The sequence below is a fragment of the Bidens hawaiensis genome, unplaced genomic scaffold (genome assembly GCF_021521415.1).
Source record: "Bidens hawaiensis isolate Kalapana, Puna unplaced genomic scaffold, B.hawaiensis_p1.1 tig00008539_1, whole genome shotgun sequence".
In the NCBI taxonomy this organism is placed as follows: Eukaryota; Viridiplantae; Streptophyta; class Magnoliopsida; order Asterales; family Asteraceae; genus Bidens; species Bidens hawaiensis.
The window spans coordinates 925,944-950,536 of NW_027491612.1; the positions used below are offsets into that span (position 1 = coordinate 925,944).

General features: G+C 35.1%; 1 protein-coding gene and 2 pseudogenes across 2 annotated transcripts in view; 1 reads left to right on the forward strand and 2 right to left on the reverse strand.

Annotated features, from left to right (window-relative positions):
* The window catches only part of LOC143529397 (histone deacetylase 14, chloroplastic-like), a 165,347-nt gene that overhangs the window by 139,595 nt on the left and 1,159 nt on the right, over positions 1-24,593 (reverse strand). The gene's annotated exons all lie outside the window — the stretch shown is intronic.
* Positions 3,554-6,558, forward strand: LOC143529417 (UBP1-associated protein 2B pseudogene; annotated as a pseudogene). Its single transcript, XR_013134652.1, has 2 exons — positions 3,554-4,916; positions 6,411-6,558. The product of XR_013134652.1 is annotated as a UBP1-associated protein 2B pseudogene (transcript).
* On the reverse strand, positions 14,866-15,453 carry LOC143529396 (nuclear transcription factor Y subunit B-3 pseudogene; annotated as a pseudogene).

The following is a 24,593-nucleotide window of genomic DNA, read 5'->3' on the forward strand; positions in this document are numbered from 1 at the left end:
TGCTTCACTCTGCCAGACTATGTTGTCTTAACCGGGTACACGCTAGCTTTAGAGACCGAGTTCGTGTCGACTTATCGTCGTAACGCTCAGGTGTAACCGACCGAATAAATATGTTAATTTTGTTTATAATACACTATATGAGTTCCGCTACTTTTTTTTTGGTTTCTTATTTTAAATATTTTAATTTGACGAATTAATTTTCAGATTTAGTTCTGGTACTATATCAAACGTAGCCAATACCAACCGAAATCGTGTTAAGTCGCCACTGCAGACCCTGGGTTTTACAGACCAGTTTCCCGCGTAACACGCGGGTAACTCACTAGTTACTTTTAACTTTTAATATTACGCACAATGTATACAAGTACAAGTTTCACATATTTTTATTTAACGTTACGCTTTATGACACTACTCTTTCTATTTCGGCTCTACATTATTTGTTCACAAAAGACGCTAGGTTAAGGAAATGTGTGACCTCAACATCATTACATTTTGGATGGTATTAAGTAATAAAACACATAATGTTATTTATAGTCACAAGTAGGGTGGCAAAACAAATCAAAATGAGTCGTTTGGGTTAATATGAATAACTTTTAAATGAGTTAGGATGGATTAAAAGAATTTTAGAAGAAGGTCAAAATGAGTTGGGAAAATGCTAATGACTTTTGATTGTAGGTTAGAATGAGTTTATTTATGGGTTAGAATGGACTAAAACAAGCTTAACCAATTTTATTTCAAGCAAACCCCACGAAATCGAATAGAAACCGACAAAATCGAAATCGAACAGATATCGAAACCGACCAAAATGAAAAGCAAAACCAAACCGGAAAAAACCCCCGAAAAAATCAAACCTGGACCGAGACAAAACTGTTTTTTTAATGAACAAGAATGACGGGGAAAACATTTTAGTTATTTTACATTTTACGTTTTTGATTTATATTTTGAGTGATTGCTTTTTTTATTAATTTTTTTGGAGGATTTTTGAAACCTTTAGGGTATGTTTGGTTGGAGGTAATAGAATGAAGGGGGAATGGAATGAGAGAAGGAATGGAATGAACAAGGGAATGCAATAGATTGTTACATTCTTTTGTCTTGGTTGGTTAACTTATATGAATAAAATGAATTATTACCTTATGTTGTTTGGTATCCAAAAAGAATTGTAGAAATGAAATAGAAATATTAAAAATACTCGTATCTCAAAATACTTTTTACAAAAAAGAAATAATAAAAAAACTATAATGGTGACGGTGGTAGCTCCAGTGACGAAAATGGTGGTGGCGGAGTGGCAGGGGTGGCGGTGGTCAAGCGGTGGTAGCATTGGTAGTGATGGCAATGGTACGATGGTGGTGGTCAGGCAACGACAGTGGTGGTGGCGGTGATGGTCAGGCTACGGTGGTGATAATGGTTGCGGTGGTTATGACGACGTTGCTGGCAGCAACGGTGGCGGTGGTAACGTTAATGGTGGTGGTGGCGACGGCGGTGGAGGTTCCGGTGGTGCTTATGGCAGTTGTGGTGGTGGTGGTGTTGTTGAGAAAGTAGGGTGAAGGAGGACTAGAATGAAAAAAAAATGGGTGGGAATGAATGGTTTTGATAGAATAAGATTCCATGTGTAATGGATGATTCCATTCCATTGAGCAACCAAACACCAATTTTTTCATTCTCACGCAATGAATCATTCCATTCCCCCTGTTATTCCAGCATACCAAACGCTACCTTAGTATTTTAACATTTACCTAGGTCAAGATGGATTAACTTTACCCATATCGATCCATACCCATCCTAATCCCTCTATTTTAAAAATTTATCTTGACTCAAACCCATTCTAACCCACCCTCCACCTCCACCCCCACCCCAAACTCATTTATATTGCCATCGCTAGTTACAAGTATGCAAAGATGCTAACAATTATACGACATCATTAGAGTTATTCGATGACTACGCTCTATTTTCTCCCACCTCGCGTTTGCTTCAAAGCATGTTTCAATTTCAAAGTAATGCCTACATACACCGACCACTTGTATTTGGGTTCACAGACAACACATTTGATGATCTAATATATTAATATTGCGTATGAAAAGGTTACAAAAAATAAATCAATTTTATGTTCATGGTGGTTCCCCACCCCACCCCAAAAGATTCACTTTGAGTAAACCAAAATCAAATGCTTAAGACTCAATTCATTTTATATGTCTATCTATAAAATTAGGTTAAAATTCACTATATTTTCTCACTTATTTTTAATTAAATAATATTTTTTATACTTTTATCATTACTTTTTTTCTTTCCTCCACTCACAACCACTTTAAAAAAAATATTAAAAAATTTTAGAGTGTGAACAGTGTTTCTCCAAATTTAACCATAAACAGTAAATTTTCTCTATCATGTACTCACAACCATACCCTAAAAAATGGAGAATACACTCACGTAAATACGAGAAACCCATTGAGAATGCGTTCATGTGAAGTAAAATGACAACGATCATAATTTTTAGAAATCAAGATGGTAAAGTTAAAGTTGGTAAAGATAAATACAAATTTTGTGAGTATTTGGGTAAACATAAGGCATATATAATGGTAGGTGACAACTTCATAGAATAGTAACCAACTTTCAATTTTATTTCAATTAACTCACTCATATTTTATTTTGTCTTAATTAATTAGGTCACTAAACTTTCAATTTTGTCTTAATTAAGTCACTCAACTTTCAATGTCTCTCAATTAAGTCATTCAACTTTCAATTTTAGCTCAATTAGGTCACTCAACTTTAAATAAATGTTCTAATACTATGTTTGTTACCTTCATATTTTATGTTTATAAAGAACTTAAACGTCATTAAAATCAACATTTTTCTACTTTTTATTAATAAATGTATCATTTACGATGATATAGTAGTTGCCCCTTTCGTTTTACAACACAAATTGAAATTTAAGTGACCTAATTAAGACAAACTGAAAGTTGAGTGACTTGATTGGGACAAAACAAAATATGAGTAACTTAATTGGAACAAACTTGAAATATGGTTACTATTCTATAGTGTGTTATAAAGATGAGAAATAAACATGACAAACTGATAACTTATGGGTTCAATCACCATTGTGTACAAATATATTTAGTTTTTCAGGAAAAAAATATTAATTTTAATTTTATAGATCAAAATTCTAATTGACATTGAAGATAAGAACTATGATCCTTTAGAAGGTCGCCAGTTTGAATATGAGTCACACGAGGGTTTTATCATGTCTGCGTCAAGCCAAATGACATTAGGAGAGAAGGTTCCTTCGAGAACCCGTAAATCAGGGGTTATGCATTTCAAAGAAACCTATAGGGTTTCAAACCAAGGCCGGCCACACACCAACATGCAACCACCCAATCATACCGGCCCTAATTAGAAAAAAAAATCAAAAATCTAATTCTACGTGTGGAAAAAAAAGAGAAATATATAAAAAGGAGGCGAGTATAAAATATCCGTGCAAGCAAAGTTAAAATCCTATCTGCCGACACCCATCAATCACCCAAACCCAATTAGGTAAAGGATAAACCAAACCCTAGCGATCCACCCCAAACCCTAGCCTCCGCCATGGCCAAGAAACGAAAGACTCGCGCCTCCCAACCTCCGCCACAAGACCAACCACCCGCCGCCGTTAAGGAGGAACACCCAGATCCAGAACCAGAAGACCAACATCACGAGGACGAAGAAAACCCACAAATCAACGAACAAGAAGATGACCCAGAAGAAGAAGAAGAAGAAGACCCAGAAGAAGACGAAGAAGACGAACAGAACGTCAACGTCAAGATCGAAACCAACGGCCAGGATTTATCCGACGAGCCTGTCGAGAAGCTTCTGGAACCATTCTCCAAAGAACAACTTGTGTTGCTAATGAAGGAGGCTGTTACCCGCTACCCGGATTTAATCGCCAGCGTCGAGAAGATCGCCGATGCCGATCCCGCTCACCGAAAGATATTCGTGCATGGGTTAGGTTGGGACACCACTACCGAGACTTTAATTAGCGAGTACTCCAAGTTCGGGGAGATTGAGGATTGCAAAGCTGTCGTCGATAAGAACACCGGCAAGTCCAAAGGCTACGGCTTTATATTGTTTAAGCATCGGGCCGGTGCCAGGAACGCCTTGAAGGAGCCGCAGAAGAAGATTGGGAACAGGATTACTTCGTGCCAGCTGGCGTCTGCGGGCCCGGTTCCTGCGCCTCCGCCCAACCAGCCCATGGTGTCCGAGTATACGCAGAGGAAGATTTTTGTGAGTAATGTGGCGGCGGAGATTGACCCGCAGAAGCTTACGGAATTCTTTTCCAAGTTTGGGGAGATTGAGGAGGGGCCGCTGGGGTTGGATAAGCAGACGGGGAAGCCGAAGGGGTTTGCTCTTTTTGTGTATAAGAGCGTCGAGAGTGCGAAGAGGGCGTTGGAAGAGCCGCATAAGATGTTTGAAGGGCATACATTGAACTGCCAGAAGGCGGTTGATGGGCCGAAACCGGTTAAGGGGTTTGGTCAGCACCAGCAGTTTGGTGGCGGGCATCATCATCATCAGCCGTCAAAGAAGGCGAAGTTTTCGGGTGGAAGAACCGGTGCAGGGCAAAGCCATGGTCATTTGATGGCGTCGTCGGGGCCGCCTATGGGTTACACGCCGCCTATTACTCCACCGGCGTTGACTCCTGTTTTGGGGCAGGCGTTGACTGCGCTTCTTGTTTCGCAGGGGGCGGGGCTTGGGATTACTAATCTTTTGGGAGGGCTTGGTGCGCCTGCGAACCCGCAGGGGATGCCGCATGTTGGGAGCAATCCGGGGTATGGGACGCAAGGCGGTGCGGGATACCAGCAAGGCGGGTATGCTAATCCACAGATGGGTCAAGGAGGCAGCAGGCCACAAGGGGGTTCATCTTACATGGGTCAGGGTCACTAGGTGAGTAAAAGGTGATATTCTTTCTTTTGTGAAATATTGGTATGATTGCTAGTTACTGTGTTTGTCTAATATGACAAGTTGCTATTTGTTTTACTGATTAATTCTGGTAAGGGTAACATAATTACTAAAATTAGGTGACTTGTATATTAATCTACACTTTACAAGAGCTCTATTTTAACTGAAGATGTGCCTACTTTTCAAATATAAGGTTGTGTACCTAACTACTGATGCTATCTGAATATTTTAATGATGGTAACAGCATGGTTGTTGCATTTCTGATTGTTTTTGTGTTTTAGAAAGAGGAAGTAATCTGTTTGCTAAAGAAATTACTGCATGCACAACTGCATATTGCGTTTGTAGTAAAAGTTGTAGAGTTTGGTGTACCGAGTTAAACTTTTAAAAAAATGAAGGGGATTTTACTTGCTGTGACTATAAAACCCGACATTTGTGTGTGTGTGTCTGTCTTTAAGTTTCGAGTGCTGCTATTTTGTACAAATAAGGCCATGTAATTGTTTTAGAAGAATATGGTTAAGAAAACTACGCAAGTAGACATTTTTAATTAGTTTTGGTGAGATGTAGTTTATATGAGGCAAGGATAACTGATTTGATTTAAGGTTCTTTTGTGTTCAGTAAGTGTTAATCAATTATCTCTTTATGTTCTTGACTGCTTGTGCTTTTTGCATGTTCATGTGATTATAGTAGTTGCTTCGCAATCTATTATGTCAACTTAGGATACTTGTTTGTGTAATAAATCCCTGGAATAACTAGCCATTAGCTTAATCATCTTGTATTGCCTTTGTTACCTTTAGCAGGTATTTGTTTACGAGAAAATATCTTAGGATGGATAAAATCTCAGATCTTTACCAATTACTATTTACTACACAATAAGTAGAATTTGGTCAAGGATTCTCTCTATGAACTTTAAACATATGCTTTATCTTTAGGGTTACATAGTAAACATTGTTGCATATAGTTAAAGGCTACTAAACTTTTATAAATCTATTCAAGTTCCTTAGTAACATTAAAGTAGCATGCTAGTTGTTTTCTTTCAAAGTAAGACTTTTTATAAAACTATCCAAATTTACATGCATACATGCATAAACACTTTAATATTCTTCTCTTATTTGCATACATTATGTTTGGAAATTGAGTTAATAGTCACCTGATTTTGAAAAGTTTATTTTTAGAGGCAAAATAAATAAAAGTAACTGTTCCAAGATTTGTTACAAAAAACAGAAAGAATTATGGAAGTTCAAATTATATGGCAATACTGTAATATTCTTTGGTTTCAACATACAAACTAGTAATTTTACCCGAAACTAGTATCCTTGTCAAGTTTGGTTAATATTTCTACCTTTTATTATTAGTTGGTTACATGTATCACAAGCTTAAGAGTATTTTAAAGGGGTTTGGGTATGCTTTTCTATTTATTTGAGCAAGTTTTTTCTGCTGGAATTGTTACTTTTGAAATCAAGTTTTTATGGTTTTTACAATTCGTTGTGCAGATTCACCCATAGATGCATGAATCTTTTTGTTTTGGATCCGCTGATTCTTCTGAAGTTCCAGCCAGTCATGCAAATGAAGTCTTTACTATATCTTAGCAAAAAAACTCTATGATTTGCCTAGCAGAATAAAAAACAAAACTTGTATTTTCTTTATCTACTTTGTTTTATGGTCTATTTTAAAAAACTCTGTAGTATTTTAATTTGATATGCTTCCAAACTCATGACTGGTGTTTTAAAATGTTTGATGCATTTTATTAGTAGTTTCTAACCTTCTATGGTTTTGTGCCTCTAGTTATGCTATGTTATCGCATAAAATCCTTTTAAAATTGTATCTTATTTATTGGCTTATTATCTGGTGTATCTGTTTTGTATTTGGTTGCGCACGGGCCAACTCGTAAATCATCCTACGCCAGTGGCTGTTTCAGGTAATGTACAACTTCATTCAAATTGTTTGGCTGACGTGCAAACTCATTTTCAAACTGTATAAAGAAGTAATGACATAATGTAATTAATTTTGTAATAAAACAGCTAAGGAGATTTTATGCCCTTCAATTGCATGTGGGCAGGCATCCGTCTTATCAAGTTTTGACACATCTGTTTTAGCAAATTTTGACCCATTTGACCTGCTTGAGAAAATATTAATACATATTTACTCATCACTACATCAATAATTTTCTTACAACTCTTGAACTTGAGTCTTTTGAAACTCTTGATTTTGAAGAGTACATAGTCATGAAGCGCTTTAGATTCTTCTCTGGAAGGGAGCTTGAAATGGACAATTTGACCTGTTGACTCCTTTTTAAAAAATAATAACCCATGTCAACCCGTCAATAATTTAATGGATCGTAATCCTGACTTATTTTTTCAAGCTCCTGATAGACATGAAGTGTTATAGATCTAATGGATACTGTCAAGTTTTGACATGCATCCATTTTGGATATTTGTAACCCATTCGATCTGTTAACTGGCCAAAAATACCGCCTTTATATTTTGTTGGAACTCGAGATCTTGAGAAGCACTTTTCAGTGTGGTGAATCTTTTGAATATACATGGACTTTAAAGGCTTTAAATTCTTTCTAGTTAGATTTTATGAAAAGAAACATGCATTTATTTTACAAATTCTGGCCCATTTGGCACGTTTGGGTAACACACTAATAATCTGTATTGATACTTGATCATGAGGTGCTTTTCAATTTCAGAACCGCCACTATTAAATTTTATTGAACTCTTGATCGTGAGGATTGCTTGTTAATATTAGCAACCTTTTGAGTGCTTAGATAAGAAGCACGCCAAATTCTTTCTAGGTGAGGTTCTTGAATTCAACATGATGACAGAGTTTTGACCAATTTGAGAAAAGAGTAACTGGTGTTGACTCATCAATACATTCATGGTCACAATTTGGATTCCACTCTTTACTATCACAAGTTTGGAAAAAAGACTCATTGTTTTGTGACCCCTGAATGTAATGATGAATCAATGTGAATTACTATTTTCCTCAAACCGGTCAAAAGTTGCTATGGCTCAAAACTCGCCAATAATTCAAGAAACCTTGTCTCGGAAAAAATTGAAGTGCATGTCTATGTACCTAATAGATTTATAACATTGAAAAGTACTCCTCAATATCAATAGTTTGGAAAAATTAGAAGTGGTAGTTTTGACCTATTTATGTGTTGATAAGTTAACGCGGGTTATTCCTTTTCTCAAATGTGGTTCAAATGGATACATGCCATAGCTCTACCAATATGTCCATTTTAAAAACTTTTTACTCAGAAATGTTTTGAGGTAGTTTAGTTCATGACACGAAAGATCTTAATACTCTTTTAAGATAAAGAGTTTAAAAGATGAATTGCTTCAAATCCTTTTTGGTTAGAATTTTTGACATCTGCGGATTGTCAAGTTTTGAGCCAAATCTATTTTCGCCATGTTTGACCCGTTTGGGAAAAATAACAATCAGTATTGACTTATCATTGGGTTAAAACTACCACCTCAGTGTAGTTCATCAACATTATGAATCAATTGAAGTGCTTCACCTTGAAGCATCCGTAGTAGCATTGGAGACGAGTCGAAGAATCAAGGGGCCCGCATTGATGTGGTCATCTTCATGAAGCACCTAAGGAGGTAAATGTTTTGGTTTTTCAAAGCGTCCTTTTCAAATATCCAAAAGTAACAGAAATATTCATAAACATTCACTTCATCTTTTTAAACCCCAAAACTGCAAGAGGTCTTATTCATGATGAGGTTTAGGTGTTTGTCAAAAAGTCATGCCATGAGTGATGGTTAACACTGTAAAACATTGTTACAAATAGGATGGAGAGGTGTGATGAATTTTCTTTTCTATTTTTTTATAAGCCCAAAAGGTGGATTATTTTATTTTATTTGAACCTCAAATTTTGAGTCTAAAATAATAACTCGAAGGGGCATGGTTCATGTGTCGGTTTTGAAGAATGTAGCTGGGAGCTGATTGAAGGATGGATGTCATGGTATGTACGGCGTTTGGCATGAGATGGTCCTTCATTGTTTCACCATAACATTTGTGTTTAGTTATGTTTTTTGGAAGTTTTGAACAAGAGACGACATGTTGTAGGTGATATGAAGTTGCTAAATGGTTATTTTAAAATATTAAGATCAAAAAGAAAATAATGCGTTTTCAAGAAAATTATCGTCTTGTTTGTTTGATAGGAGGCCTCTTATTTCTTTTTATCGTCGAGACTGTGTTATTAAAAGAATATTTGCCGATTACCAACACAGCAGACATCAATAAACAACTGGTGGGTTTTAGTTTTTAAAACCTAATTAAAACGTATGATAACATGAGAGTTTGAACTAATCCAAATACACTATCGTACAACTATCTGCATTCACAAATTTTATGTTGTATACAACTGGGTTTGCAATTATCTCGTTCATTAAAGAGACGTGTTTGCATTGAAATGGAATGAACAGGTTGCGTTTCTAGTTCTTTTAAATAGTAGAAGTATATCATTTCCAATATTTATTTATGAATGTAATTCACAAATTAGTTGTAAACGAAAAACTATTATACCAACATATCACTAGGAAAACTGAATCAAATTGATATTTTGAAATTTTTGGATTTGTGGTAGTAACCATATCGAAATAAAATTTTTGTTTGTGGATTTACAAATTATGTATAGTTCTAATTTACACACAATTTTAAATACCAAGAGCATGAATCATCTAAAGACTATAGTCAGAATCACTTTTTAACTAAAGTGAATCATTTAACGTTGGATATTTGATCAATGCAATCATCATTAACTAGAAACTGACGTTTGCACGAACCCAATTTTCACTAGTTTGAAACCCTAATTCCCTAATGTTAGAAACACACTTGATAAATTCATAAGAAAATAGAGAGAACTCAGAATCATTTTGAAGAGGGAGAATAAAAATAGGGAGAAATCAGAAGAATTTTAAAGAGAAATATTTTTTTCACAATATTCATTCATGACCTTAATACAATACTAATACACTAAGTTACATCCCGTGTTACACACGGAGGGAAAATATATAAAACTTCATATACATATATGTGTGTGTGTGTATGCGCGCGCACGTGTTATATACATTTTAACGAATTGTAAACGTCAGATAATCTAGCATTATTATTATTATTATTATTATAAGGTATCACATTGTTATTTTAATTAAAAGAACCCAACATACAAAGACAAATAGAGAAAAATAACAATTTAAAACATAATTCTAAGTTATGTCACATATTTCTAACTTATACAACGAAACAAAAAGATATATTAGTTAAAACTTCATCATCTACTAAAGTCTTATGTTATAAACTACGAACCGTAAACAAGTAGATGCTGTAGCATAAGTTGTGTGTTATAAAAACTATTTTTATTGAAATTACAAAACATTTGAGTAAACAACATAAAAAATACTAAAAATATGAATATAACAATGAGATATAATTATAATTTTTATTAAACCGCGCGTTTAATAAAGCAACAATATAATCCAAAACTCGTGACTTAAACCACCATTTCAATCCAAACATCCAGTCCAAACGTTCATAAATAATTTTCCAAAATCCAAAAAAAAAAATAATAACAAAGTCTCAAAATTTATAAAGTTAACAATGAAAACAATTAATTGTCTTTATTACTCAATAAATGATGATTATAACAATTTATTTTAAAACTTTCTTCAACTTAGGAGTTACTGTTTAAAATTAATATTCAAATTAACATTTAAAAATTATAAGAAAATTGATGAGTCTGAAACCTATGTAAACATGCTAGTTGAATGTCATGTGAAAACCTTGTATTGGTTTAAGACAGAATTACAAATTTTGTCCTTTAAAATAAGACGAATTACGGTTCGTGTCCTTTTCTAAGTTTCCTTGCAGGCGGTGTACTTTAAACTTTTTTTTTCCTACAAGTTATGTCCTTTACGCTAACTGGGTTAGAAAAACTCTGTTAAATCCCATCACGTGAGAAGCATGTGAGGGTAGTTTTGTCTTTTTGCCTACCCTGCAACTTCTTCTTCTTCTTCTGTTTCACCAATGTGTTAATAGATCAGACACACTTTGTTCTACCACATCATCACCATAACCACTCCTCAAACACCATCACACGAAAACTGATGATATAATCAAATTAATCTTGCAGATACTTTATTCTAGCCCTCACCGTCATTAACCCTATAGTTAATTATGTTATAAGCCTCTGATTTATAGTGTTCTTCTACTCATATAGCCGGCCTACTTATTCTCCTAATAACCTTCGTATAATCATCAATACAGGTAAGTAAGCATTAAATCGTTTTTGAGCGTAGATCATTAACCCTATGGTTAATTGATCGTTTATAGTCAGGATTAAACGATTGATCGATCTAGGGTTAATAGTTGTCTGGGTTTGTGTCTGATCTATTAATTCGGAACCTGGAGACCGAAGAACAGGCGAAAATCGAAGCGATTGCCCGCCAAAAGAAGTGGAACGATGTCCCAGATGAGCTGTTTAATGTGTTGGTGGAGATGCAGAAGTGTTTTGTGAGGTTTCAGACCGAAGAGCAGAAGAGGGAAGCTGTTAAATTGCTGGATCTTGAAAACACCCACCAAGTGTTTGATGAAATGATTCTGAGAGCTTCCAGCTGTTGTGGGGACCGGAATGGGCAGTCGGGTGGTTCGGCTTTGGCAAGTTTGTCGAGTTATGCTTCACCGAGTACGGTCAGTGTGGTTTCGAAGCCGGTTTCGAGTTTGTATTTTGAGAAAGAAGCGGTGAAGACGTCTGAGTTGGTTACTAGAGATGATAGTTATGTGAGCAAGTCGAAATCGGTATTCAATGGTGATGTTTTAAAGCCCAAAATTGTTGATTCCACATTGAAACCTGTAATAGCTTCCGGTCAAGATGATTCAAAATTGAATTTTATGAAGCTTGCGAGTTTGATTGAAGTGTCATCGAAGAAAGGAACTAAAGATCTGAAGGAGGTGGTGGTGGTGGGTTGAATGGAATCTGCAACGAGGTGGCCGGAATTTATGGTGGCCGGAATTTATGGTGATGGTGGTGGCTTAGAGAGAAAGAAGAGAGAAAGGAGGGATATATTAAAATTACAATTATGCCCATCACATGTCTGGCACATGTCATACTTAACTGAGTTTTTCTAACCCAGTTAGCGTAAAGGACATAACGTGTAGAAAAAAAAAGTTTAAAGTACACCGCCTGCAAGGAAACTTAGAAAAGGACACGAACCGTAATTTGGCTTTTTTTAAAGGACAAAATTTGTAATTCTGTCTTGGTTTAATAGTATAGTAAGATTCAGCTAAACATATAGAGTTACTACTTAACAGATTGAAATCTATCCACTACTAGCATAACTCCACTATATATACGGACATTAAAGGAAAATAGTAACTTTAAATTAAAACTAGTAAATGAGCTTGTACACGTGTGCGGCTAAGGCACACATCACATTACAAGAGATGAAAACAGGAAAGCTAAATTCACAGCAACAGGACCACACAAGTGATTTTAGAATCCCACCTGGCTAAGGAGTTTTGTCAAATGTACCAACATGCAAGAATCATCACCAAATGGATCATTTCCTTTTTCAAATTGGACACTTTTAAGCTTCTATTTATTGAGAACATGAAAATGGGAAGAGTATTCCGTCAAGGAAAACCAGCTGCCATATAACAAGAGATGTTTTCGACCGTCCTAGAACTTCGCCACACAATGGACAGACTGAAGATATAATTTTCTTCAAGTCGATTTTAATAAAAGGGCACTCGACTTTGGTTTTTTCCTGTTTTTTTTTGGTCCATGATGTCGTCTCATTCAAGATAAGGAAGGAGCCCATCCAGCAACTTGCTTACGCGGCTTCAAGTCTCGAGTCCTGAATTGTAGGTCTCTAATCGAATTGAATTACATAGCTTATATTTTTATTCTTAATTTGAACCAAATTTGTTTTAAGTTTGAATTGGTTTTTCTAAATCTAGCAAGCACGTCACACAATGATTGTACACGCGCAATCAGGTGTCGGTGCGTACGTAATGCTACATTGAACGCGTCTGGACCCGCAACCCATTCTGCCAAACACTGTTCTAACCCGAAATCTGTTCTGACTTGACCCCCTTCGACCCGAGCCTGTCCCGGCCTGACCCAACCCAAACCAAATTAACCTTTTTTTGTGTCTACCAATTCCAACCGTAACCTTTTAGACCCATGGCCCGAACGCCTGTACCTGCCCGACCCGTTTGCCTATCCTTGATGGTAATACGTAACACCTTAAGTTTTTTAAAATGAAAAAAGTATAGCAATACTATACTTAAATTAAAGAGAATAAAATACTTGTTTTTATAGTATAATATTTTTTTTAAAATATTAACATGTGAAAAATTCATAAATGTTTAAATGTTGTGGGGGTCGTTGGTTTAAAATAAGAGGTATATATGTAAATATTTTATAAATTAACAAAATGTTATTAAAGTTAAAGAACCAAACTTGTAATTATTTATTAAAGTTATGCATGATTTTGCTAAAAGACAAAATTGTCAAAAGACAAAATTGTCTCTAAAATATATAATAAAGTTATAAAGGTTACAACAACAATCACTACCTCCATGTCTGTTAAAATCTCATTCATAGCAGAGCTATTGGTAGGGTCTGAAGAAGGTAAGACGGCAGTGGTGGATGTAGCTAGTAACTAGGGGTAGCATCCGCTACCACTTAACTTTTCGTTGGTAGTGCAATTTTTTTTTTGATAGTTTTTGTATTCCGCTATCCCTGAAAAAATATAACGTTATCCCTCTTTGTTTAAAGCTCAACCAATTTAAAAGTTAAAATCAATTAAAGCTCAACTATAGTTTAAAGTTCAACCAAATCAAAGCCCAAGCCAAATAAAACCATTGTTTGTTGGTCCATTATACGTGGACGTTTGGTTTAGGTCGGACATCAACATTCAACAAAATAAAGTTTCATTCAGCCACCGTCAACCCCACGATGCCCCGACCCCTTGTTGCCCTCCTCCGGTCACCGGATCTCCACGCTGCAGCCGAGTAGCCAACGACCGGTGATCCCTCAGTCCCTCATCCACGGTTCGACCTCTACTTGTTCAATTTAGGTATTTGTTATACTTTTATCTAAAATTGTAATTGTTTAATTTGTTTATATAAATTGTTAATTTGGAATTGCTTATGGGCAATTAAATATTTGAATGATTGATTATGGTTTATTGGATATTTGAATAATGTAAATTGAATTGATTAGGGATTTATGATTTATGTGTAAATTGGAATTGGTTATGGATTTATGGTTTATTTTGTTTCTGTGAAAATTAGGGCGTTTGAAAGATGAAATGACAAAGTCTTATTATCAATTTTTTAAATGAAAATTCCAAGAAAATGATGATATTGATCTAACACCAAATTAAAAAAAAAAATCTATTATATGAAAAACAGTAAAAAAGAAATGTGTTTATTGTATAACTACGGTAAAAAAAATACTCGTTTACATTGTATGAAATACGATAAAAAAGTTAAACGTTACCCCTGAGATTTACGTCTAGATCCACCACTAAAAGATAGGTAAATCATACTTCTATCTTAAAGGATATGAGATGTTATTTCCAATAATTAAGTTAGGTTGAAAGCTATAAACTTTCACTAGGTTAACCAATACTTTAGATGTTCAAGTAATGTATTCTTTTGTTGCCATTGTTCCAAATGCTTTTTCAACCCCTAACGTCTTTCTCATCCTGAAATACCAATCATTTACTCTTTTAACATATTTTCTTTTCTGTCTTTTTCTTAAAAAGAAGATAAGATTATTTTTGGTTATTTTTCAATTTCAAGAAACTGAACTAATAGTTGTTGGTGGCCCACCAGACCCTACCCTTTGGTCCATGACTCAACAAAATGTGTAATCAAACTTGTAAAAGAAAACTCTTTATATTTATGAAGTTGAAGGATAACATTCATTTACCAATGCCCAACAGAATCAATGCTCTCTTGTTGATTGTGTATTTGTGTCTGAATAGAATTCAACGAAAACGGCAAAACAAACTGTTGATCAGAAGGCGATATGAATGGCGGTTGAGGCATGATGCTTACGGCCGAAGAAGAATAGACCTTGTCATATGGTAAACCATTTGTTGCATTATGTTGTTGTTGCTCAATGCTAAGATGTGGCTTAGGCACATTGTTATTAACCTTGTCCCCTTCTAACTCTCTATACTTGAGAAGATATTGTTTGAGCGGGTCAACGTACTCTTCAAACCCTAAAGTCGTAATAGCCCAAATAATATCGTCGCCATTGATCGTCTTTCGCTTCTCTTGTTGGCATTTATCCGAGGCCTCTCCCGTGATGAAGCTAATGAACTCCGAGACACACTCTTGTACGGTTTCTTTCGCTTCTTTTGATATTTTCCCGCTTGATGGAATCACCTTTTTCATGATCCGGCCTACATTTGCTATTGGCAAGAACCGATCTTGTTCTTTGTTGTTGCTGCTGTTGTTATCGTTGTTGGGGTTTCCGAGGCTTCTTTTTCCCTGTCTCCCATCTTCCATTTTTATAATGACTTGCATAAAAGGGTCATATTTTGTTTTATTTTGCATTTAAATTACTTGGTAAAGAGAGAGATCAAATGGTACATGAAGCATAAAAATAGGCAAGTGAAAAGGGTTGCCAAAGGGATCGGGTATACCGCACAAGTTTTTAGTCCCTTGGACTCGCTCTGATGAGGATCACATTATTTGTAGTTTTATATTTTATTTTTAGTAACTTCATTATATTTATATATTGGTGTGACTTGTTCAAAGGTCCCTAAAGCTACATACCGTAGCGTACAAAGCCACCCATGTGACACGCGGGAGAAGAATAATTTCTCCATGTGTCATTATTACTCATAAAGTTAAATAATTATGCAATATATATAAATAAATAATTATGTAACAATATTACACACCTAAGACTAGTTTTTGAAATATTTTGCAATATATATCAACGCGGTACTTGCCCCAGACAAGGATCTCCGTAGGCAAGTTTTTGAAATATTTTGGACTTTTAAACCATACCCGAGTTGCTGCCAGTGTCAGTTTTACGTAGTTTTCGCTATACGTCAAAACTTGATTTTTTGAACAGAATATAAATAACACCTAGTGTTTAGAGTTTTTGGACTAAAATATCTTTATTTTATTTTCCATAATTTTCTGATTACAACATAAACCCAGATTACATTAGCACAAAATTAATTTAAAATGGCCAGGAGTCACAACCAATTCATTAATCATGTGCAATAATTAATGGTATTATGTTAGCACAAAATTAATTTAAAATGGTTAAGTGTCACAACCAATTCATCAATCGTGTGCAATAATCAACCGAGAAGGTTTGTTAACAAAGGAGTCGTCATAATGATGAGTTTTTGTATCAAACAAATTGGATGCAAAATTCTATAATTCCAAACTATGGAGACTACATTTTCACTCATATTGGAGTAATTACTCTTATATATGAGAGAGGCAAATAATTTACACATCCTTTCAATCCAATAATGGCGTGTATATTTTAATTGATTATCCATTATATATACTAGTACTAGATAAACATCAATTTGTCGATGCCACAAGAATCCTTTGTAGCACCATTTGTTTGACTTTTTTTATAATTAATTACAATGCATAATCATTTGATAGTTTTAGTCTGATGGCTAAAGATGGTGCTGATAAGTCTTCTAAAGGTATGCGTCTGAGTACGAATCACCTTGGCATCAATTTGTTTGGGTTTTTTTTTTAGTTCATCTTCTAACGGTTACAAGTTTTTTTTAGTTATTTTTTTATGTGTTTTTTATTATTTATTTATTTATTTATGTATATAAAAGTATGTTGTTTTTAAATATTATAACTGTTTTTAGGTTTAGTTCCATACTTGTAACGAACCTAACTGATACCGAGCGAATTTGCGTTAACTCGCTGACACAACGCCCATGTTTTTTAAATATGTTAACTTGACGAAATTGGTTTTTGAGTTTAGTTTCGGTACCGTAACAAACGTAGCCGTCGCTGCCTCGAATTCGCATTGACTTGCCGCTGCAATGTCCGTATTTCCTGACAGAAGAAGCATCGTTTTAAATATGTTTTTTTTCGTATCAAAGGCTATACGAGTTTAATACTATTTTGGACGTCTATTAATTTACTTTTAGGGTTTCATTCATATATCGGCACGAACTTAGTCAATGGCGACCAAATTCTTGTAACTTTGATTATAAGTTGTATATGTTCTGATACTTTTTTGGATTTTTATAAACTTAATTTTTATTTAGTCTTGGTGTTTTAACAAACTTAAATGACACCAATAGAAATTCGTGTCCTGTCGCCGCAACGCGGCTAATTTGCTACACTGTATAGATAAACAGTGAAGCTTGGCTACACTGGATTCTATGGCACAAACAACTTCATATTTATCTATAGTATATAATATAAGTTTTTTGTTTTTATAGTTCCGGTATAGTAACGAACGTTATTAAACCGAAAAAATCCGCATCGGCTCGCAGCCGCAGCGCTTGAGTTTTGCGATCGTATAAACGTCGTTTTAGATATGTTTTGTTGTATCATAAGCTATACGAGTTTTTTTAGTTTCGGTACCGTAATGAACATAAACAAAACTGAGAGAATTCACGTCGACTCGCCGCACAACGCTTGGGTTTTACCAGCCAAAAAACGTCGTTTTAAATATGTTATTTTTTTGTATCATAAGCTATATGACTCTTTTGGGCATTTACTAATTTAATTGTTGGGTTTAGTGCCAATACCGGAACGAAGCTAACCGATACAACACTTATTTTTTACATATTTATCATAAGTTGTAAGTGTGAAGATACTATTTTAGATGCTCATAGAAATATTTTTTGTATTGTTATTGTCATTACAAAATTAATGATACCGACCGAATCCGCGAAATTACGCTCACGCCGTAACGCGACGAATTTTACCCAGTTTAAATTCATTAGCCACTTATAGTTCAGCTAATATTTGCTCATTCCAAATAACTTTTTTGAGATATCACCTATGCACTATGGTGGATTCATGTGTGGTGTTTTGTGGCGGATCGGTTGTTTATCCAAGATGGCTGGATATGTGGTCAATGGGATTGGTCTAGATCGCCGGCTGGGGTTGGTTTATCCAATATGATTCTTCAAATTTCAATGACACCCATTGTTTATATATTTTTTTTTGCCATGTCGTCGGATCGAGAGTTGGAAGCATAATATTGTGCATGTTATTGAATATCAAATACTATAAGGTGGCATCCAAGAACTTACTCGGCTAATCGCCATGGAGGTAAATGTTAACAGTTCACAGGTTAAATATTTTGCTTTCACTTTAATTTGTGCATGATCGGTTCACATATGAAATCATAAATTGACTTTAAATGATGGTTTCAGGTTAAGTTATCGATTTCACAGCCGAGGCGAACGGTTCCCTTACAATACGGTCCATCACTTCACCAAAACCGCATCTGTGATTGAGTTCTTACTTATGTTTATGTTACCGTCATTTTTTTTTCCTTAACTAGCTGTTTGATTGAGTTTTATATTAATTTGTTACAAAATTAGTTCACTGTATTCTAAAGCAATCTCAAATGCCAGTAACAGATGAAGTTATAGACAACTCGATAAATAATCCATCCCTTTTCATTCTCTAGGCGACCACATTGCTTTTGATGGAACTAACATTTATATTACGGTGTGTTGGTGCTGAAGTTTGCTGGATTACAAACCAAGAACCATTCAGAACAGATGAAGTTATAGACAACTTGAAAAACAAGATGCTGGACCGCCGAGTGAAGGCACGTCTTCCATTTCTCATCGTAATAAATCTGTAGCATTTGTGTTACCGTATGATAGTATTTACTTAAGTTACACTCAGGCATCTTTTCTGGATACTTATTTTACATTTTACCTCAAGGCTTAGTTAACGTGCTACAACATTTGACGGAAGGTTAGAGGAGGCTTTACTTGAGAATGCACTTACTGATGAGAGGTACGGTTTACTTTTGCACAACCTCATTTCTGTTTATAAACAAAATCAATTAAGCTGATTCCGAATTAAGATTATTAAGGTTTAGCCTGCGTTTGCTTTATGCGGATTGACAAATTTTAGCTCAACTTTTGGCAGTTAAAGATTTGAATTTTAAAAAGGTTTTTTTCCTGGCTTGATTGAACTCTAGGTATGTACATGTATGTAAAAGCAATCACTTTTTATATTATTATATTGCCCTACTCTTTAATTATTGGGTGGACACATTTTGACTTTTGAGTTAAACATTGAAGATTCTAGTCCTAAACCATTACTTTTTGTTAAGTAACTTCAAATTAGTCTTCTGCTAAATCAATGTGTTTGATCTCAAAAGTCAACATGTCTGTCACGTTCTAAAGATGCAGTCAAGGAGCTTAGGTCACAGGCCTATGCGGCCTAGTGCATTGTGAGATTGCTAACTGGAGCCGGTATGATTTTATACTTTAAAATTAATAACAAGAATCTAGATTTAGTTTTAAATAAAGTGACTATTTCAACCCATTTTACTAATGAATAAGTCGATATAGGTAACGGGCCAACCGGGTAATTAACAGATTTTTATATATATAGGTGCAGCGATTTTAACCTGTTTAGCTTTGATTTTGGTAGCGGGTCAACAGGGTAAAATAAAATATTTGTTTATATATAGATCTAGCAATTTCAACCTATTTACCTTTGATTTCAACCATTTACATCATAATTTGACCCGTCCTGAAAAGTCGACTGCTGGGTATTTTTTGGCAATCAAAGACTCGATGTTTAAAATTTAAACATTTCTTTTATATTTTCTAGCCAGAACTCAAAATATGTATTAAATATTCTTTTTGCGTCTTGAATATGCATATCTGTTCAAGCTTCACCAGAAATGTGTGTTCTGGTCATCAAAACTAATTTTGACTAAGATTAGATACCAATTTAGAACCCCCCCCCCCCTCCCCCCCCAAAAAAAAAGTGAAACTACAGGAGGATTGTTAAAAAAAATAGTTTGTTAACTTTGACTTCTAGATTAAGTCGATGGTGACTAAAGTAGTCTGGGTATTGAAAACGCTATATTAGGCTATAGAACTAACCTATCTGCTCAAGATGCAATTTATAAGAATAGTTTGTGATCCGGGCCCGTTGATCTTTATCATCTGTGGGTTTATAAATGTGGCCACCAGAATATACTTTTGAACTGTATGTGTGTTTGATCTCAGTTAAATAAATGTCTTATCCATTTTTAAGTCTAATAGTGTCTTTCTCAGTTGGTATACTTGATGTTTATTGTGTTTTTATTCAGATGTAGTTGGTTTATTCAGAATGTGCCAAAATAGGAGCAACAATATGTCTTGTGACATGTCTTTATCTTAAAAGTCTTGTGACTGCTGTTTGGTCAGATTTGTGTCTGATATATGTTATACAATCATATAATTCTGTGTTAATTGGAATATATTGCATGCTTGTTCTCTTTTGTGGCGTTTGTTTACTACAATTTATGATGTGCCTTGTGGCATTATTTGAGGCTAGTCTTTGTTAATGTTGGGTCTTAAATTCATCATTCGGTTAAGAGTTTATATGGAATAAACTATGTTAGGAGGAAGTTAATTATTACAAACTTTAAGTGAGTTTTGTTATATCTTGCTGAGCTGACTTGACTTGCAAGCTGTGTAAGTTTTCTTTATCAATGCCAAGTTATAATTTTCATCTTATGATTAAAATCTCTTATCAAATATTGTTGTTCATGTTTCTTTACTTAAAAGGTGTGAAAAGTTCTTTGCTGCATATTTCTTCTGGTTTGCCGGCTATTGTTTCAGTTTGTATTTTTTAGCACCAAGTGTCTTTGACTCAACTTTTAATGTTATTGAACCTGTGTTGATTGTTCTAACGAGCGTTGGTTCATTGTTATTGAAAAGATAAGCAAGCAAGGAACAATTTTGCAGCCCTGGAATTTAAGTTCGAGTGGAACTGGTTGGTCTCAAAAAAAGTTAGTTTTGTGGCTTGGAGGACAATGATGGGCCGGTTGCCGACTTTTGATGCATCGGGCAATAGAAATATTCCGGTGGCCTCGAACGAATGTCCGTTCTGCGGTGAGGTTGAAGAAACGGTGGAGCATGTGTTGATCTCATGTGGTCTTGCACAATCTTTGTGGAGTGTACTCGCTCAATGGTGCAAAAGGCCTTCGATAAGTTCTCAACGTTTGAAAAGGAAAAGGCTACTGTGTTTCATGCGGCGTGCTTGGTCGCGGTGTGGTGCCTATGGAAAAGGAAGAATGCTCTTGTTCATAGGGGTATTCTGACTCAAGTCTCGGGCTTGGTGGAAGAGATAAAAGTTTTGGGCTTCCTTTGGATTAAGAATAGGGGGAGGATGAGGGGTCTCACATGGAGGATTGGTGTCGTTTTAAATGGTAAAATTATGTGTGGGTGGACTGTTATTTTTGGTCTGTTCGTTTTAAGTGTTTGGGTGGCTGCATGTTTAGTGGCTTCTGGTGTATTTGCCTAGCCTCGGGCTAGCATTTCCTTTTTATATAATAATTTGTTTGTCTTTCAAAAAAAAAAAAGAATTTGCTTTACTACTCAATTTCAATTCAATCTTGCGACATAGTAACGTCTTACTTACTTTCCGTCCCCAAATAATCTCTTTATTTACAGATTGATTGATTTTACCCAAGTGTAAAGTAAAATCAATGAATTTTCGATTTTAGGGTTCTTGATGGTGGATTTAGGTTTAATTTTTTTTTTTGTAAAAAGGCCGAAGCCTTGGCAAACTTTTATTCAAAAAAAAATAAACAAAACAAGGCATCACAACTAGCTAGGACATATCCCCAAACTATTCAAGTCCTAAAAGAAAGAAAGCAAACAATCCTAACATTACTAGCCCGATATCTATACACGCATCTAAAATCGGGCTTAGCTCCTATACATTTTCTAAAAAATAAAAGATCAAAATACAAGTACACAATCTTATATACAAAAACCATCTTGGGCCTAAAATCAATCAACAGTAAGTCCTCTTTATTTCCAGCAGTGTACATTGGCCAATTTGTAAACCAATTTTGTCTTTCCTTGTTGCATATGACCTTCAAATCATTTTCACTTCTAAATTGCCAACAATACCCCTGCATTTTACAAAGCCCAAACAGAAGACTTCGATCCAACTTTTGACTTTTGCAAAAGCATCCCAAACTGATCTTTGCCTTTCTGACCATATTGCCCCTGAATATGCAATTTCCAGTATTTCCACAAATACCCCTGCCCATATAACAGCTTATGAACACTCTTATAATGTCTATAATTTTGCCTCAAATGTTGCTATTGATCCATCATAACTATATAACCAAATTGCTCCTGCATATGAATTCTCCAAAAATTCCCGAACTGCATTCGAGAAAACTTATTGACATTATTATAAAGCCACACATACCCTTGTCCATATAACAACCTATTCTCACTTATATTCTGCTTATGACTTTTCCTCACAGGTTGACTTTGACCCGATAATTGACTTCTCATTGTTGACTTTCAATTTCTTGACCTTCTTGACCACTTCAAATCCCCAGTCTTAATTCAACTTAATTGGACTAGTTGTTTCTTTAATTGTCATACCAAGAAGCTTGAGTCTAACTGTTTCTTTTATGATGTTGCATAAGTCATTATCATTCCTGCTCCTTCCTTCAAGTAATCTCAAATTCCTTTCTTGGCAAATAAAATAAACTATAGCAGCCAACATAAGTCTTTGAATAATACTCTTGATAGACTTCCTCATGGGCAGCTTTGATAGATGTTCCACTCAAGCAGCCAAATTTGGTGGGATGTTTTGCAATTGACAAATGTTTTTAACTTTCATCCAAACTTTCCTTGAGTAAGGACACTCAAAGAAAAGATGATTTAGGTTTAATTAATGCTTGAATTTTGGGTTAGAGATTATAGTTGCAGTTTGCTTGTTGAATGGTAGGTACATTTGATCAAGTAATGCTCAAATTTAGTGTTACTTTTTTAACCACCACCAGATACTCATTTGTTGTTACTTTTGTACACGAGGTATTAACAGTAAGTAAGTTTTGATTATTATTATTATTATTATTATTATTATTATTATTATTATTTTGAAAGAAAAGGATGTGTGTAATTCGGTTATCGTTACAAATGTGAGCCAAAAGTGCATTGGCTGTTGGTGCTGCTGCTGCTGCACACACCAAGTTATTAGCAGTGCAAGAAGAAAGAGAAATCAAAAGCCTGGTGTCACCTGTAATTAATGCACATGTGAGATGAGCTTCGTTTTATAATATAATAAGAATGATATCTTGTAGTTTGTTTGATTTTTAATCAAGCAAGTGTTGATTTTGTATTAAATAATTGGAATATAAAATGGGACATTGAAGAGTCACTGCTAACCGAGTGAATGGAATGGATGTTGTTCAGAATGATTGAAAGACGGAGGGATAAGGATAAGACGATGATGATGAAGCCTAAAGAGCAGGTTATACTAACATGTTCACCAGATGAATCCATTGGTTGTTACAGGCATTCCCGTGCGCAATATATGCTTGTTATGCAAGACTTCATGATTCTCACCAGATGAATCCATTGGTTGTTACAAGCATTCCCGTGCACAATATATGCTTGTTATTTAAGACTTCATGATTCTCACAGATGAATCCATTGGATGTTACAAGCATTCCCGTGCGCAATATATGCTTGTTATGCAAGACTTCATGATTCTCACCAGATGAATCCATTGGTTGCATATATTGTTGGTTGTTTGTTTGTTTTTTTTGGTTGGCCGTTCAAAAATAAATAAATAAAAATAAAAACAATCAGTTTATGTTTTGATTTTTTTTTACTTAAATGTATATTTTAGCTAAAACAACTATACTTAGTAAAATCTAACTCATAGCAAAATTATTCATAGAGTTTGTGAAGGTTGGGATGTAGCTAGGCAAATCATATCCCTATCAAGGAATAGAGGTTTCTAGCGAAACAATCGGCTCAATATAATACCTGCATACAAAGCAAAGTACCAAAATATATAGTGATAGTAATCTAGTGATGGTTTCCAAACTGCATAATTAGAAAACTACTACCAAGTACTGGCAGAAGACACCGTGTAAATGTAAAGTAGTAATAGGGATTGCAATGAAGGATGGTTGGAAGTAAGAGAAAGAAAACAGGCACGGAGAAGAATAATCATTAGAGATCCCTCAATATCGAATCCCTCTTCATATCTTATCAAGCACTTTTGGTAGTTATTGGAGGTTGGCGTTGTGGTGTTCTCAGTTAATTTGATCTAAACGGAGTAATTAACAACGCTTGTACGCAGTTCCTCCTTTTTCTCACCCATCCCAAAATATGTTGATCCACAAAACCTTCACTTCAAGCCGGTATGTTTTACTAATATTGTGGGTTTGTGTACTTCATTTAAATGACCCAGAGTGGCACAATATTTCAACTTCACAACTTCATTTGAAAAAAATGGGATCGCTCCTTATGGACCTGTTGAGAATGGTTCTGGTAGGCATAATTTGTGAAGTCATCTCGAAAGTACTGCCTAGCAAAGCTTAAACGGGTTATGGGCTTCTTAATATCCGAATTCCAATAGCCTTTCTGTCGGAGTCGGATATAAACATTCTGGATGCGCCACGCCACAGATTGTAA